The 13,343-nt window shown below is 44.3% G+C and overlaps 1 protein-coding gene and 1 long non-coding RNA gene across 4 annotated transcripts in view; one reads left to right on the top strand and one right to left on the bottom strand.

Moving 5' to 3' along the window:
- AGBL4 (AGBL carboxypeptidase 4) overlaps window positions 1–13,343 on the top strand; it is a 1,384,238-nt gene that overhangs the window by 911,785 nt on the left and 459,110 nt on the right. The gene's annotated exons all lie outside the window — the stretch shown is intronic.
- Window positions 251–6,360, bottom strand: LOC129655478 (uncharacterized). 3 transcript variants are annotated; one of them, XR_008716018.1, is made up of 4 exons: window positions 5,384–6,071; window positions 3,623–3,745; window positions 959–1,229; window positions 251–552 (listed from the first exon to the last, which is right to left on the bottom strand). It is a non-coding gene; the product is annotated as an uncharacterized LOC129655478 (long non-coding RNA). The 3 variants fall into 3 exon arrangements; XR_008716019.1 differs by lacking the exons at window positions 251–552; window positions 5,384–6,071 and adding an exon at window positions 6,324–6,360 and having other exon boundaries at window positions 702–1,229; XR_008716017.1 differs by lacking the exon at window positions 251–552 and having other exon boundaries at window positions 702–1,229.

Genomic DNA, 13,343 nt, shown 5'->3' on the forward strand with positions numbered 1-13,343 from the left:
AAAGTGCAGTTCTGCCAGCATTGGGCACATTGTGGGTTTTTTAGGGAATCTTGGGGAGCTAACTCTCAACAGGAAGACAAGAACAGGGGACAGCGTGTGAAGAGAAGGCCAATCTAGGCAGATACCACAGGGTCTAATGCTTGAGGCTGGTCTTTTTTGCTTCCTATTGCATGAAACAAAGGAAGGTCAACTCCAATTAATGAGTTAGGGTCAGAGCTGACATCCACCTGTGAGGGTTCAGTCTGGCAAGGTAATATTAATAGTGATTAATGGCTCCCAGTTCCCATGTATTTGCTGCATGGTTTGCCAGATATTTTACACTTGTTATCTCATATTTCTCACAGCATTCTTCCCATTTCACTGATAAAAAATCATATCTGTGCATGTTCAGTTGCTTCAGTCGTGTCCAACTATTTGCATCTCTATGGACTGTAGCCTGCCAGGCTCTTCTGTCCATGAGATTCTCCAGGTAAGAATACTGAAGTGAGTTGCCATTCCCTCCTCCAGGGGATCTTCCCGACCCAGGGATTGAACCCATGTCTCCAGCATCTCCTGCAATGTAAGTAGATTCTTTACTGCTGAGCCAGAATCAAATTTATGGAGGATAATTTTTTTTTTTTTCCTTCTGGCCAGAGCCAACCAAAATTTATATCTCATCCTGCCTAACTCCCTGGTTTTCATTTTTTGTTTTTCTTTAATTACACTAGGTTAAACAAACTAGCATTCCGTGCTGTCTAACCAGCCTGTGACAAAGGGCTAACACAAGGTAGGGAGCAGAAAGGGGAAACCTCCTTGCTGGGTGCCAGGCCCTAACCCTCACATCTACCAGCCCATCAGTTTTACCACCACACTCTGAAGTCAGCAGATATATAAGGGCAAGATTTGGGTCCCAAGCCCACCTGCAGCATTGACCCTACAGAGTGACCCCTGAGTGAAAATAACTGTGGAAAAAACATACAAGTGGGCTTGATATCCATCCTAACTCAGATGGTCTTCTGTCAAGGGCCAGGACAAGGAGAGATCCATAGAAGGGGCATTCTTTCATCTGTGTAGCTCTGGAAAGTTTGGAAGAAAATGAAGGATGTCCATTAGGCTTGAAGTATGAGGAAGGCTCCACCAACAGGCTGTGCAGCACAGGCGATCACAGGCTGGATCCTGAGTCCACACTTCCATCTTCAGCAGTTGTGTGCCCTTGTACATGCCATTTAACTACTGTGTGGCTCTGTACTCTTAAAAGGAAGGTAATAGCAGATATCAGGCTTCCTTTGTGGCTCAGCTGGTAAAGAATCTGCCTTCAATGCAGGTTCAATCCCTAGCTTGGGAAGATACCCTGGAAAAGGGAAAGGCTACCCACTCCAGCATTCTGGCCTGGAGAATTCCATGAACTGTACATACAGCCCATGGAGTCACAAAGAATGGAATATGACTGAGCAACTTAGCAAAAGCAGATATCACTTTCTGGATACTATATTTACACTATCAAAAGTTGGCTTAAAGCTCAACATTCAGAAAACTAAGATCATGGCATCTGGTCCCATCACTTCATGGGAAATAGATGGGGAAACAGTGGAAACACTGCCAGACTTTATTTTTGGGGGGTCCAAAATCAATGCAGATGGTGGTTGCAGCCATGAAATTAAAAGACGCTTACTCCTCGGAAGGAAAGCTATGACCAACCTAGATAGCATATTCAAAAGCAGAGACATTACTTTGCCAACAAAGGTTCATCTAGTCAAGGCTATGGTTTTTCCAGTGGTCATGTATGGATGTGAGAGTTGGACTGTGAAGAAGGCTGAGTGCTGAAGAATTGATGCTTTTGAACTGTGGTGTTGGAGAAGACTCTTGAGAGTCCTTTGGACTGCAAGGAGATCCAACCCATCCATTCTGAAGGAGATCAGCCCTGGGATTTCTTTGGAAGGAATGATGCTAAAGCTGAAACTCCAGTACTTTGGCCACCTCATGGGAAGAGTTGACTCATTGGAAAAGACTCTGATGCTGGGAGGGATTGGGGGCAGGAGGAGAAGGGGACGACAGAGGATGAGATGGCTGGATGGCATCACCAACTCGATGGACGTGAGTTTGAGTGAACTCTGGGATATGGTGATGGACAGGGAGGCCTGGTGTGCTGTGATTCATGGGATCTCAAAGAGTGGGACACGACTGAGTGACTGAACTGAACTGATGTAATCCTCACTGATCCCTTGAGGTCACTGCATTTTTTAGCTTCTACGATTCCTTTACCTTCCAGATCTGTAGTGTACTTATCTCTAGGGCAACAACTGCCACTATCTGGGAGTAATGTGATTTTCAGGGAAGATAGGGCCAGGGTTGGCAGTCAGAGAAAAGCAAGGCTGTTTGTGTGATAAGAGAGACATTAAGAGACAGCACTTGCTCACATCGTACTCATGGAAATTCATGCCTCTGCCATGTCACCCAGATTTTTACAGCAATGACTTAGAAAGAAGAGTCATATATCACAGCCACACTAACGCTTTCATATGGCCCTTTTCCACATGGCATCTCATTTGGTCTTGACAAGCTTTAAAGCAAGATGGAAGAAACACCAAATGTGACTATATGTTCTTAAGCAGGTCACTTCCTTCTCTCTGAATCTCTGCACAGTGTCTGACACAATAAAAATGTAATATTATTCAATAAATGTTCAAAGAAATAACATAAAATTCACAGAAATGCCATTGGAGTCAAACTGGATTTTGTGCAACAAGAAAGAAAGAAAGTGAAGTCGCTAAGTCGTGTTCAACTCTTTGATACCCCATGGACTGTAGCCTGCCAGGATCCTCAGTCCATGGGATTTTTCCAGGCAAGAATACTGGAGTGGGTTGTCATTTCCTTCTCCAGGAGATCTTCCCAACCCAGGGATTGAACCCAGGTGTCCTGCATTATAGGCAGACACTTTACCATCTGAGCCACCAGGGAAGTCAACAAAGTGCCTTGTAAACTAGAAATTATGTGTCAAATGGGCTTCCATCTAGAATGTGGTTTATTTCTGGGAGGAGCTTATCTGAGATGAAGCAACTTGATATAGGAACAGTTTTGTTAAGATCTTGACATGTTTTCATGTATGCTGTAGTTCAGGGCTAGTCTCTAGTCCCAGAAGGTAGGGGAAGTGGTAGTAGGGAAAGGGAATTGGAATAAGGAGACTGAGGCATACTTCCAGTTACAGGACTGGCTTTGGATAAAAAGTGAAGCACACTGCTTAGGGCACCAATTCCAGTTGTTAAATTACTCATCATTCTTCACCTGAAGATCCTTACTTTGTCTTCCCGTGTTTCTGTCCCCAAAGGCACTTGTGAAGGATCAGCAATTCATTTGAGGCTCCATTCTCAACTTACCTCATTTTATGAGACCACTCTATCTCTGGGCTAGGCTGTATTTAGGCAAATGCCAAGCACAGTGTTCCTGCTCTGAACAAAGTCCCAGTCAGCAACCTGTCTCTCTGGAAGGCATCTACAGCATGGGCTAAATTTATGATTCCTCCCTGGGAGTCTTAAATAGTACATGGTGGCCTTTTCATCTACCCATACAGCATTGTTAATACCGCCTCAGAACTTAGGATCAGATGGATGGAAGCCTGTGACGCTGAAGGAGAAAAGAAACTTACCTTCACTGAGCATCTGCTGGGTTCCAGGCTCCATGCTGGGTATCTTCCATCCTCAGTGGGTATTTGCCTCGTTTGCTGGCTCCCCAGCTCCTTTTGAATATTCTTCTTCAAGAGTCCTTCACCCTGTGGTAGAAATTAGAAAACTCCCTTCCCTAACTTCTCCCACAGCTAGGGTACAATATGTTATCTAGACTTCATCAGTCCAAAGCACCCCCAGAAGATATCAATTCCAAGACGAGCAGCTATAAGGCCTAGGCAGAAAGCAACCTTGAGTTCCTGGCCCAGGAATGTCCCTGTGCTGGCAGCATAGTAGTTGTAATCAAGTTGAGCTGTTAGCACAGAGCGGTGTTAGCTGTAGCATCTGGTACTTAGTGGCAGGGGTAGCAACTGTGATTTTTCTCATCAGACTAGTTCTGCAGCAATCTTGGCAAGGAGCTTAGCCTCAAACTTGTTTTCTGGACCTTTAACTCATTCTGTGAACTACCAGATTCCTTTAGTAAGCTCTCTTTATGCCTAATCATCTATTCAGTTTCTGTTGCTGGCAATTAAGAACTGATGCCCATCCATTATCTGAGTTGATCCCCACACATTCTAAATAGGAAGGCATCCCTGCCCCCATTTTCACACATTGAAATGGTCTCTGTGTTTGAAGAACTCATCTGAGGTTCCACAGCCAGGGGTCTATCCACTTGCAAACCCCACTGCCTTCCTTCTACAGCACCCTCCTCTGCTTGGAGCTCTCTGCCTTGGTGTTCCTTCCACTCAGAAGAAGTAAAATAAAGTCATTCAGTCATGTCCAACTCTTTGTGACCCCAGGGACTGTAGCCTGCCAGACTCCTCCATCCATGGTATTTTCCAGGCAAGAATACTGGAGTGGGTTGCCATTTCCTTCTCCAGTTCTACTGAGAAGCTGGAGGATGTTGGCGAGGTGAAATAGAGGTCACAGACGAGAGAGAAGACTGCTCTCATCCTACAACTGCCCTGTGTGTTTCCCAAAAACATACATATTCATTTCCTTGATTCATCCTCTTGCTCTTGAACTCTGACCCCCACCTCCCAAGATTTTACTGACCACCATATTTAATTAACTCCTGCCTGCCCCTCCCACTTACTATCATATCACTCTTCTTTATTCCCTTCACATCTGATATTATCTGATAATATCTTTCTCACTTTCTGAGTCACTTGATCTTCCTTCACTTCCTACCAGAATGTAAGCTCCGTGAAGGTAAAGCCATTTTTGCCTGACCATGTATCCTCAGTGCCTTGAACAGTAGCTCATGGTTAGTAGATGCTCAATAAATATTTGCTGAATGAATGAATAAGAGCAAATGAGCAAACAGTTGGATAAATAGAAATGCTGCTCACTCAAAGTCGTGTCCTATAGAGATTGTGTGCTTATTCCAGTGATACTATTATTGCTTTCTTAATTTCCATTGAACAAATTTACCTTTAGTATCGACCTTTGGAATCAATTTTCAGGCCATGTAATAGAAAGAACTGGGCTTTGGAATTAGACAAAAACCTCGCTTCAAGCCTAGATTCCCCCATTTATTAGCTATGTGACTTTGGGCAAATCATGTAACTTCTCTGAGCATTTGTTTTCTCATCTTTAAAACAGAGGTTGTAATTCTTCCCTTATAAGGCCATCATAAGGATTAATGCAATAAAGCGTTTCTCCTCAACTTCACATTAGCTTGTCCTACTTGTTCAACAATTCTGGTCAAAAGTACTAAGCACAGCTGAGATAAGTTGGCTTACCATGTCTTTTCCGTAAGTGGCTTGGGTAAGAAAATGCAGTAGCTTCCCCTTCAGCTCTCTTCACATGTGGTTGGTATAGCTGCTTCTGCACAGAACCCTGAGAGTCCTACCAGAGAAGCTTTCCTGAGAAGATGCTGCAGCACATAGCGGTCCTAACCCCTGATGCTTTTGCTGACCATGCCAGGCCATTTTGACCTGTCATTTCTTTGAAGAGCTAGAGTGAAAGATAAGAGAGCTCAATCTAGTATCAGCTGTGTTATCTTGGTCTAGTTACTTCTCCTCTTTGGATCTAAAGTGTTTTAAATAGGAGCTCAGTTGGTAAAGAATCCACTTGCAAGGCAGGAGACCCCAGTTCAATTCCTGGGTCAGGAAGATCCCCTGGAGAAGGGATACGCTACCCACTCCAGTTTTCTTGGGCTTTTCTTGTGGCTCAGTTGGTAACAAATCCACCTGCAATGCGGAAGACCTGGTTTGATCCCTGTCTTGGGAAGACCCCTGGAGGAGGGAAAGACTACCGACTCCAGTATGTTGGCCTGGAGAATTCCATGGACTGTATAGTCCATGGGGTCGCAAAGAGTCAGACACGACTGAGCAGCTTTCACACTTTCAGATAATCTAAAGTGTCTCTAAATCTTACATGATGTGACTTTGTTTAGATACTTCTATCTGAATTTTTGAGGGTCCTGAGGAAAGGTTGCTGAACAATATTATGTCATGGCCACAGTATTAAGATATAATGAGAGCCAGAGAGAGCAATGCCCCCTCCCCCTCTCCCAGACTACAGAGCCACAGAAGATACTAGCCAGGACTCCCCAGGAAGCTATCCCAGCCAGTCTGGGCTACAGTCCTGGCCCCCCTCATGGGGTTGAGGGAATGAGGGGCTCACTATCTGTCCCAGTTGGTGGGTTTCGAGCCATAATGGTACTCCCTCCCAACTTACCCAGCTAATAAGAGAGGAATAGCTGTCTCTGCACCCCTCATCCCCATCCAGCTAACATTGCTGATTCAATTTTATTGATGTTTCCCACTGAAAAAAAATGGAGCGGGGGTGGCGAGAGGGGGCATGAGGGTTGGGGAAAGACAGAGGAGAGTGGGAAGGACCCTCCACTCAAGAGCAACATAAAACAGCTGGCAAGATGGGGCAGCTGTAACACTGTGTCCTAAGGACAGACCATGGGGGTGAGGCTGGTTGTGGCCTGACCAGGAGATCAAACAAGGGAGTTGCGAACATCTGAGAAGGGTCCTGAGGGGTCCTCATTGATCTCATTTGGCTCAGCTGTTTTTGAAAGCCTAATGTTTCTCTCATGCATTTATTTCCAGCACAACATTCTGAAATCAGACCTTCAAGCAATATTATTTGTTCTGCTAAGCCCTTGGCACTGTGCAGAGCTGTGAGGCTACCAAGAGGGATCAAATACGGCCCCACCCATAGAAAGTTTACAGTGCTTGAAAATACTTCCATTTGGCTAGACTGACCTTGGGCAAGTTACTTAATCTCCCTGTGTTTCGGGTTTTACATTTATTAAAATAGGGACAGGAATATTACTTATCTCCCGTGTTGTTGTCAGAATTACATGTGTAGCTAATAATATGTTGATATAATATGCAGAACTCAGAGTGTATTCCTAATAGCAGCTTTATTTTTGTCTCCTATCAATACTTCAAAGCTATTCAGAGGGATAGTCTTTCCCCTGCCCTGGATGAACATTCTCCTTTTAGGTAATAGTCCTTCAGTCACTTTAATTAATACACATAGCCTCAATTCAGTAATTAAAAATGTCCAATCCCAGACAGTAATCAAAACTCTGAGCTTGATTTAATGTCTTCTTCCTTCGTACCTCCACCTCTAGCCAAGGTTAAAGTCGGAGAAGACTAGGGCTGTGAAGAGAGCAGAAGGATTCCACTTGCCTGACACTCTCCTGAGCTGGCTTTAGGTTCTCTGGACCAAGCAGCGGATTCCCTCTCAGGATGGTGATTTCCTGGGTTCCTCCGAGGTGCCTCTGCTTGAAAGAAACCATCACTTGAGGAATACACCCTGCTCCTCTCACTGTCACTATACCCTTGATTTCCTGCTTTTCTGGTGGTCCGCTGTATACCTAGAGTTCACAGGAATCAAAATGGCACGAAACTGATTGTATCCGCACGGCTCCCACATCTGCTGAGAATCTTTTGCCCGGGCAAGCACTAGGCCAATCTCAGTGCTGCTGCTTTTCACTTTTTCCATAGCCTGTTGCTCACTAGATTTCTCAGGAAAGAGTCAGAATGCAAAAGTCAGCCCGCTGTACCCTTCTATCCCTATGCAGAGAAGAGGGGAGAAATACACACTAATCCCTCCTCCGGAGCCATGGCATGTGGGACCCCAGGCATCAAAATCCCCTTCACAAAACCCACTCTTTTAAATTTTGAACTCTGTTTTCCTTTGTGTCTTTGGAGTGAGCAAAGTGTTTCAAGAGTTTCATAGTTGGTTTCTAGATCACACTTGGAAATTCTATACAAAGTCTGTGACATTTCTTTAGGTGTTCCAAACAAGGTTTTGTCATTTCCTGGTGCCCTAAACGAAGCATTCACTTGAACATCTTTAACAGAGTGAATGCTCATGTTCATGTATTAACATGGTAATACCTGTTACTGTTTTCTATATGCTCAGTTGCTATTGTCTGACTCTGCAACCCTATGGACAGTAGTCCACTAGGCTCTGGAAATTTCCAGGAATGAAAACTAGAATGGGTTGTCATTTCCTTCTCCAGGGGATCTTTCTGACCCAGGGATCTGTATCTCCTGCATAGGCAGATGGATTCTTTACCACTGAGCTACCTGGGACACCCATATATATATATATATATATATATATATATATATACACACAGTCATGTCCAAATTTTGCAACCCCATGGACTGTAGCTCACCAGGCTCCTGTGTCCATGGAATTTCCCAGAAAGAACACCAGAATCTGTTGCCATTTCCTTATCAAGGGGATCTTCTTCCCCATCCAGGGATCAAACCCATGTCTCCTGCATTAGATGGTGGCTTTTTTACACTGAGCCACCAGGGAAGCCCTCATATAAATCAACTGAAATACACTTCCCTTTAATTTTCTTCTAGTCTTGACTGTATGTATGTCTTAAGTCAGTGACCACTATGCAATATTGCCTTCCATTTTTTAGCTATCTTTCCTTGACAACACATATTGAGTGTCAGGAATTCTCATTGAACCAAAGGCGACACAAGAAAAGGAGTGAATACTGTCATGATTCCTTCAAAAAGTCATCACTGCTTCACCCTTGCTCTTTCAGACACATTTAATTTTCTGAAATTAGTGAATAAAAAAAATGCAAGAGAGTGAAAAGTAGAAGGTGTAAACCTCAGAAAAATGGTGGCTTGGAGATGGATGAAAGCTAAATTAAAGCAGCTGTTTATTGGGTCCACTAGCCAGGGAGTAGGGCGTGACAATTCAGGGAACAGTAGGAACACTGGGGTTTCCAGGAGAAATCTGAAAGCAGATGGCAAGTGGATGAATCAGTGAAAGGAGGCAAAGCTCTCTGCAGAGCAGCAATGCTCACAAGGGCAGTGTGGCAGGTAGGCGGGCTCTCCCTGGGACTCAGGCAAAGAAAGGCAAGCGGTGGGCAGAAGAGGCCAGGAAGCAGAGCAGAGGCAGGGCAGCAGGACTTGATTTACACACTGCTGACAAAGCACACGGCCAGAGTTTAGAGGGCAATGCGCTAGGTCCGCGCAGGGAGTTCCAGTCTCTGTGACATTGCTTTGCTCTGAGCCTTTTGCTCTCTCTAGGTTTCTCTTTCTATATCTGGAAGTAAAAAAAAAAAAAAAAAAAAAAGAAGATGCAAATATTCTCTAAGAACCTGTTTTCCAACTTTTGTGAAATATCATCTTGCTTTTGTGGGATGATGTTAAGAAAGATATTTTCTATTTTCACCTCAGTATATTCCTAGTATTCCATTCACCTAGATTCAGCAGGTCACTCTCCTTTTTTAAAATTAAAATTAAGAAGAAGGAGGAGGGGGGATAAGGGGAAGGAAAGAAGGGAAGGATGGAAAGAAGGGAAGGAGGAAGGGAAGGAGAAAGGGAGGGATGATTTAAAAGGCCACCACTCATATTTTAATGTGACATTGCTCAATCCAATTGTTTTCCTATCACTCCTCATCTGAAATCAATTACATTGAGGGACTGAGCTGTGCATTAGAGGCAATGTGAGAGTATGCTGTACTTTGAAGAGTGGGAAAGATTTTGGTGAGTTAATCAGGGAGAAGCTTAGGGCCGTATTCATTTCTTCTTTCTTTATAGAAACCTGTTTTGAGCACTTTAGGCTTTAAAGGTTCAGCTGAGTTTAGAGCAGAAGAATGGGAGAGGATGGAACAGCTGAAAAGCATTAGCCTCAGAGGCATTGTGGATTTTAATGTAATTAAAGAGGAATGATAGCTTGAAAGCACGATTACAGAGAAAGATGAGTGCTGCCCTCCCCGCTTCTCTACCCCATCTTTGTCCCTCCATTCATTCATTCTGCAAACATTTACTGAGACCCTACTATAAGTAGGGTCATATACTCAACATATTATCGAGACCTACAATATAAAAGCACAGTGCCAGGGATAAAACATTTGAGTAAGAAGAAGTCCCTGCCCCTTGTGGAGCCTTCCTTCTAGTAGAATAGACAAACATTAAGCCACTGAGCACATAGTTACTTATTTAACAGTGTGATGAAGGAGAAACACAAGGTGCTAAGAAGATACACAGTGGGGTGACTTGAACTAACCTGGAGCATCAGAAAAGGCTTTTCTGAGGAAGTGTCTTGAGTTGAGCTCTGAGGAATGAGGAAGAGTTAACTGGATGGAGACATGCGGAGGAGAGAAGTAGGCAGAGAAGGTGCTAACAGAGAAAGTAGAAGTGTTCCAGACAGAAGGGAAGGAGCTCGCTGTGACAGAGGGGTGGAAAAGTCGGCCAGAGGTGCACTATTCCTGGGGAGAGGTGATTCTCAGATGAGGAGAGATAGCACGTACAGACGGCTCAAGTGTGCACTTGAGACCCGATGTTAGCCTGCCCCTTCCGCCTCTGTTCTCACATGAGACACTTCTCCATGGAGCTGACTTTACTGATACCTCCTCCAGGGGGCCCTCCCCAAGTCCCCGTGCCCTGGGGTGATCAAGTCCCTCCTCTATACTTCCCTCTGCTCCTCTCCTTCCTATGTAGCCATCAGACTGTGTTCTCCACTGGACTGTGAGGCTTTTGGACAGAGACTGGATGTCATTTATCTCTGTGTCCCCAGCACCTGGCATGGAAACTTACACCAAGTACTTATGGAAGGAATGGCAGTGCGGGCAGCTTTTTGACTACTGATGCAAAACTTACAGGCAGAAGGGCTCTTGGACTTTATCTTAGTCAACGTCCTCATTTTACCAATGAAAAAGCTGAGGTGCAGAGAACCAAAACCAGTCACTTAAGGTCTTGTACCTGACAGGTGGCAAAGCCAAAATTAGAATACCAGTCAGCCTTGTCCTAGCCCATTGCTTTCTCCTGCATCTTCACCTGTTGATAAAGTTATCAGTAAGTAATGTAAACATCTCCTGTAATTGGTGTGCCCAGGCAATCAAAAAAAGATATATTTACCCAAGTATACATCCATACTGCCAATGTCTACTGAATGTCTCCTGTGGATCAGGCCTATGCCCAGGCTAGAAATCCCGAGTTCAGGAGCACAAAGTATTCACTGCACAATGTGGTCAGTGCCTGTACACCTGAAACTCTCAGAATATTGTGAATCAACTATGCAAAGCAACACTAAGTCGCTTCAGTTGTGTCTAACTCTTTGCAACCCTATGGACCATAGCCCACCAGGCTCTTCTGTCCATAGGATTCTCTAGGCAAGAGTACTGGAGTGGGTTACCATTTCCTTCCCCAGGGGATCTTCTCGACTCAGGGATCGAACCTATGTCTCTTCCATTACCTGCAGTGGCAGGTAGGGTCTTTACCATTAGTGCCAGCTGGGACACTATACTTCAATTAAAAATAACTACGTGTGTATCTGTGCCAGTGTGCCCTGGAGTGTGTCCTGGGGTGCAGTGTGGGTCTAGGATCTCAGTATAGGATAGAGTTATGTTCAGATCCTGGCCCTGTTACTTCCCAGATTCTTTGCAGCCAAAGATGGAGAAGCTCTATACAGTCAGCAAAAATAAGACCGGGAGCTGACTGTGGCTCCTTATTGCCAAATTCAGACTTAAATTGAAGAAAGTAGGGAAAACCACTAGACCATTCAGGTATGACCTAAGTCAAATTCCTTATGATTATACACTGGAAGTAAGAAATAGATTTAAGGGACTAGATCTGATAGATAGAGTGCCTAATGAACTATGGACGGAGGTTCGTGACATTGTACAGGAGACAGGGATCAAGACCATCCCCATGGAAAAAAAAGGCAAAAAAGCAAAATGGATGTCTGGGGAGGCCTTACGAATAGCTGTGAAAAGAAAAGCGAAAAGCAAAGGAGAAAAGGAAAGATATAAGCATCTGAATGCAGAGTTCCAAAGAATAGCAAGAAGCGATAAGAAAGCCTTCCTCAGTGATCAATGCAAAGAAATAGAGGAAAACAACAGAATGGGAAAGACTAGAAGATCTCTTCAAGAAAATTAGAGATACCAAGGAAACATTGCATGCAAAGATGGGCTCGATTAAGGACAGAAATGTTACTTCCCAACTGTGTCATAAAACCTCTCTGGGCCTCAGTTTCTTTCCTATAAAATGGAGAGAACAATCCCTGTGTTCAAAGGCCATTGTGAGAAGAATAAGATATATGCACAGACGGGATTCTGGATCCCTGATTATTGTTACTAAAACCCAAGTCTTGGTCCCAATGTTGTTATTACCTAGTTCTAATGCTCCTGGCAGCTCCAAAGAGTTTTTTGCTTGAAGCCTGGATAATGTGGCAGCACCACAGATAGTCGGCAGTGCTTCTCCACTCTGGACAGAAAAGGACAGAATCAAGAGGGACATCCTCAGGCAATAATCACAGTCTCCGTGACTGCCACCCCTTGGGGTGCCTCCAGCTGAGACTGGTGGGCTGGGCACTTGATTTGCCTAGTTTAGTCCTGGATGTCTGTGGATACTTTGTGCCATGGGGGAAGGAAGGATGATGCCATCTGTCAGAAACCATACTTGGCAGAAGCCAGCAGATTTCTCTGTTACTGTTTCACTTACTCATAGAAAGAAGTGTTTTCTGGACCAAGCCAAGCAGCTGGGATCAGAGTTTAAGGTCCTCCTAAGTCAAAGTTGCTTCCTGTTACCTTGATGAAGAGTTAGATTTTAGTAGAAAGAAAGACAGTGAATTAGGTAATGAATTACTATAACGTGGGGCTTTTATCCCTCACCCTTCTTTTTCCATATGTTAAAACTTAGAGTTGTTCATCTTGGTATGAATCAATTTCTGAACTTTGCTCAGGAAAATGTTTGACTAACCAGAAAGGGGAAGGATAAGTGAGTATTAGATCCCATAGGGGCAGGGAACAGAGGAGGTTGCAATGAAAAGCAGACTGAGAAAGGAGCAGCATGTTACAACAGGATGAGACCTGCGCTCTGGGCACACTTCGGGCTCTACGCCTGGCTGTCAGTTGCTGCCTGACGGGATTAATGCTTTCACCTCTCCTTTGAGCCTCAGTTTCTGCATCTTTAAAACTGTGGGAGTTTAACTATATCACACATAAGAACTCTTCTGACAGCCTATGAGGTTTGAGGTAAACTCTGAAGTCATCACAATTTTATTTGGACTTTGCCCTGCTTATACCTAGCTTTGAGTCTTCAAATAGTATATGAGTTAATCAATTGACAGTGGATGGCTGGATGGCTGGATGGCTGACTGGATAGGAGGAAGGAAACTCTCTGCTCAGCTTAAGCATCACCTGTGCTGTGAAGACTTCTGTGATCTCACCCTAACTGAGACCCCTGTCCCCTTGGCTGT

This window comes from Bubalus kerabau, chromosome 6, assembly GCF_029407905.1.
Source record: "Bubalus kerabau isolate K-KA32 ecotype Philippines breed swamp buffalo chromosome 6, PCC_UOA_SB_1v2, whole genome shotgun sequence".
Taxonomy (NCBI): Eukaryota; Metazoa; Chordata; class Mammalia; order Artiodactyla; family Bovidae; genus Bubalus; species Bubalus kerabau.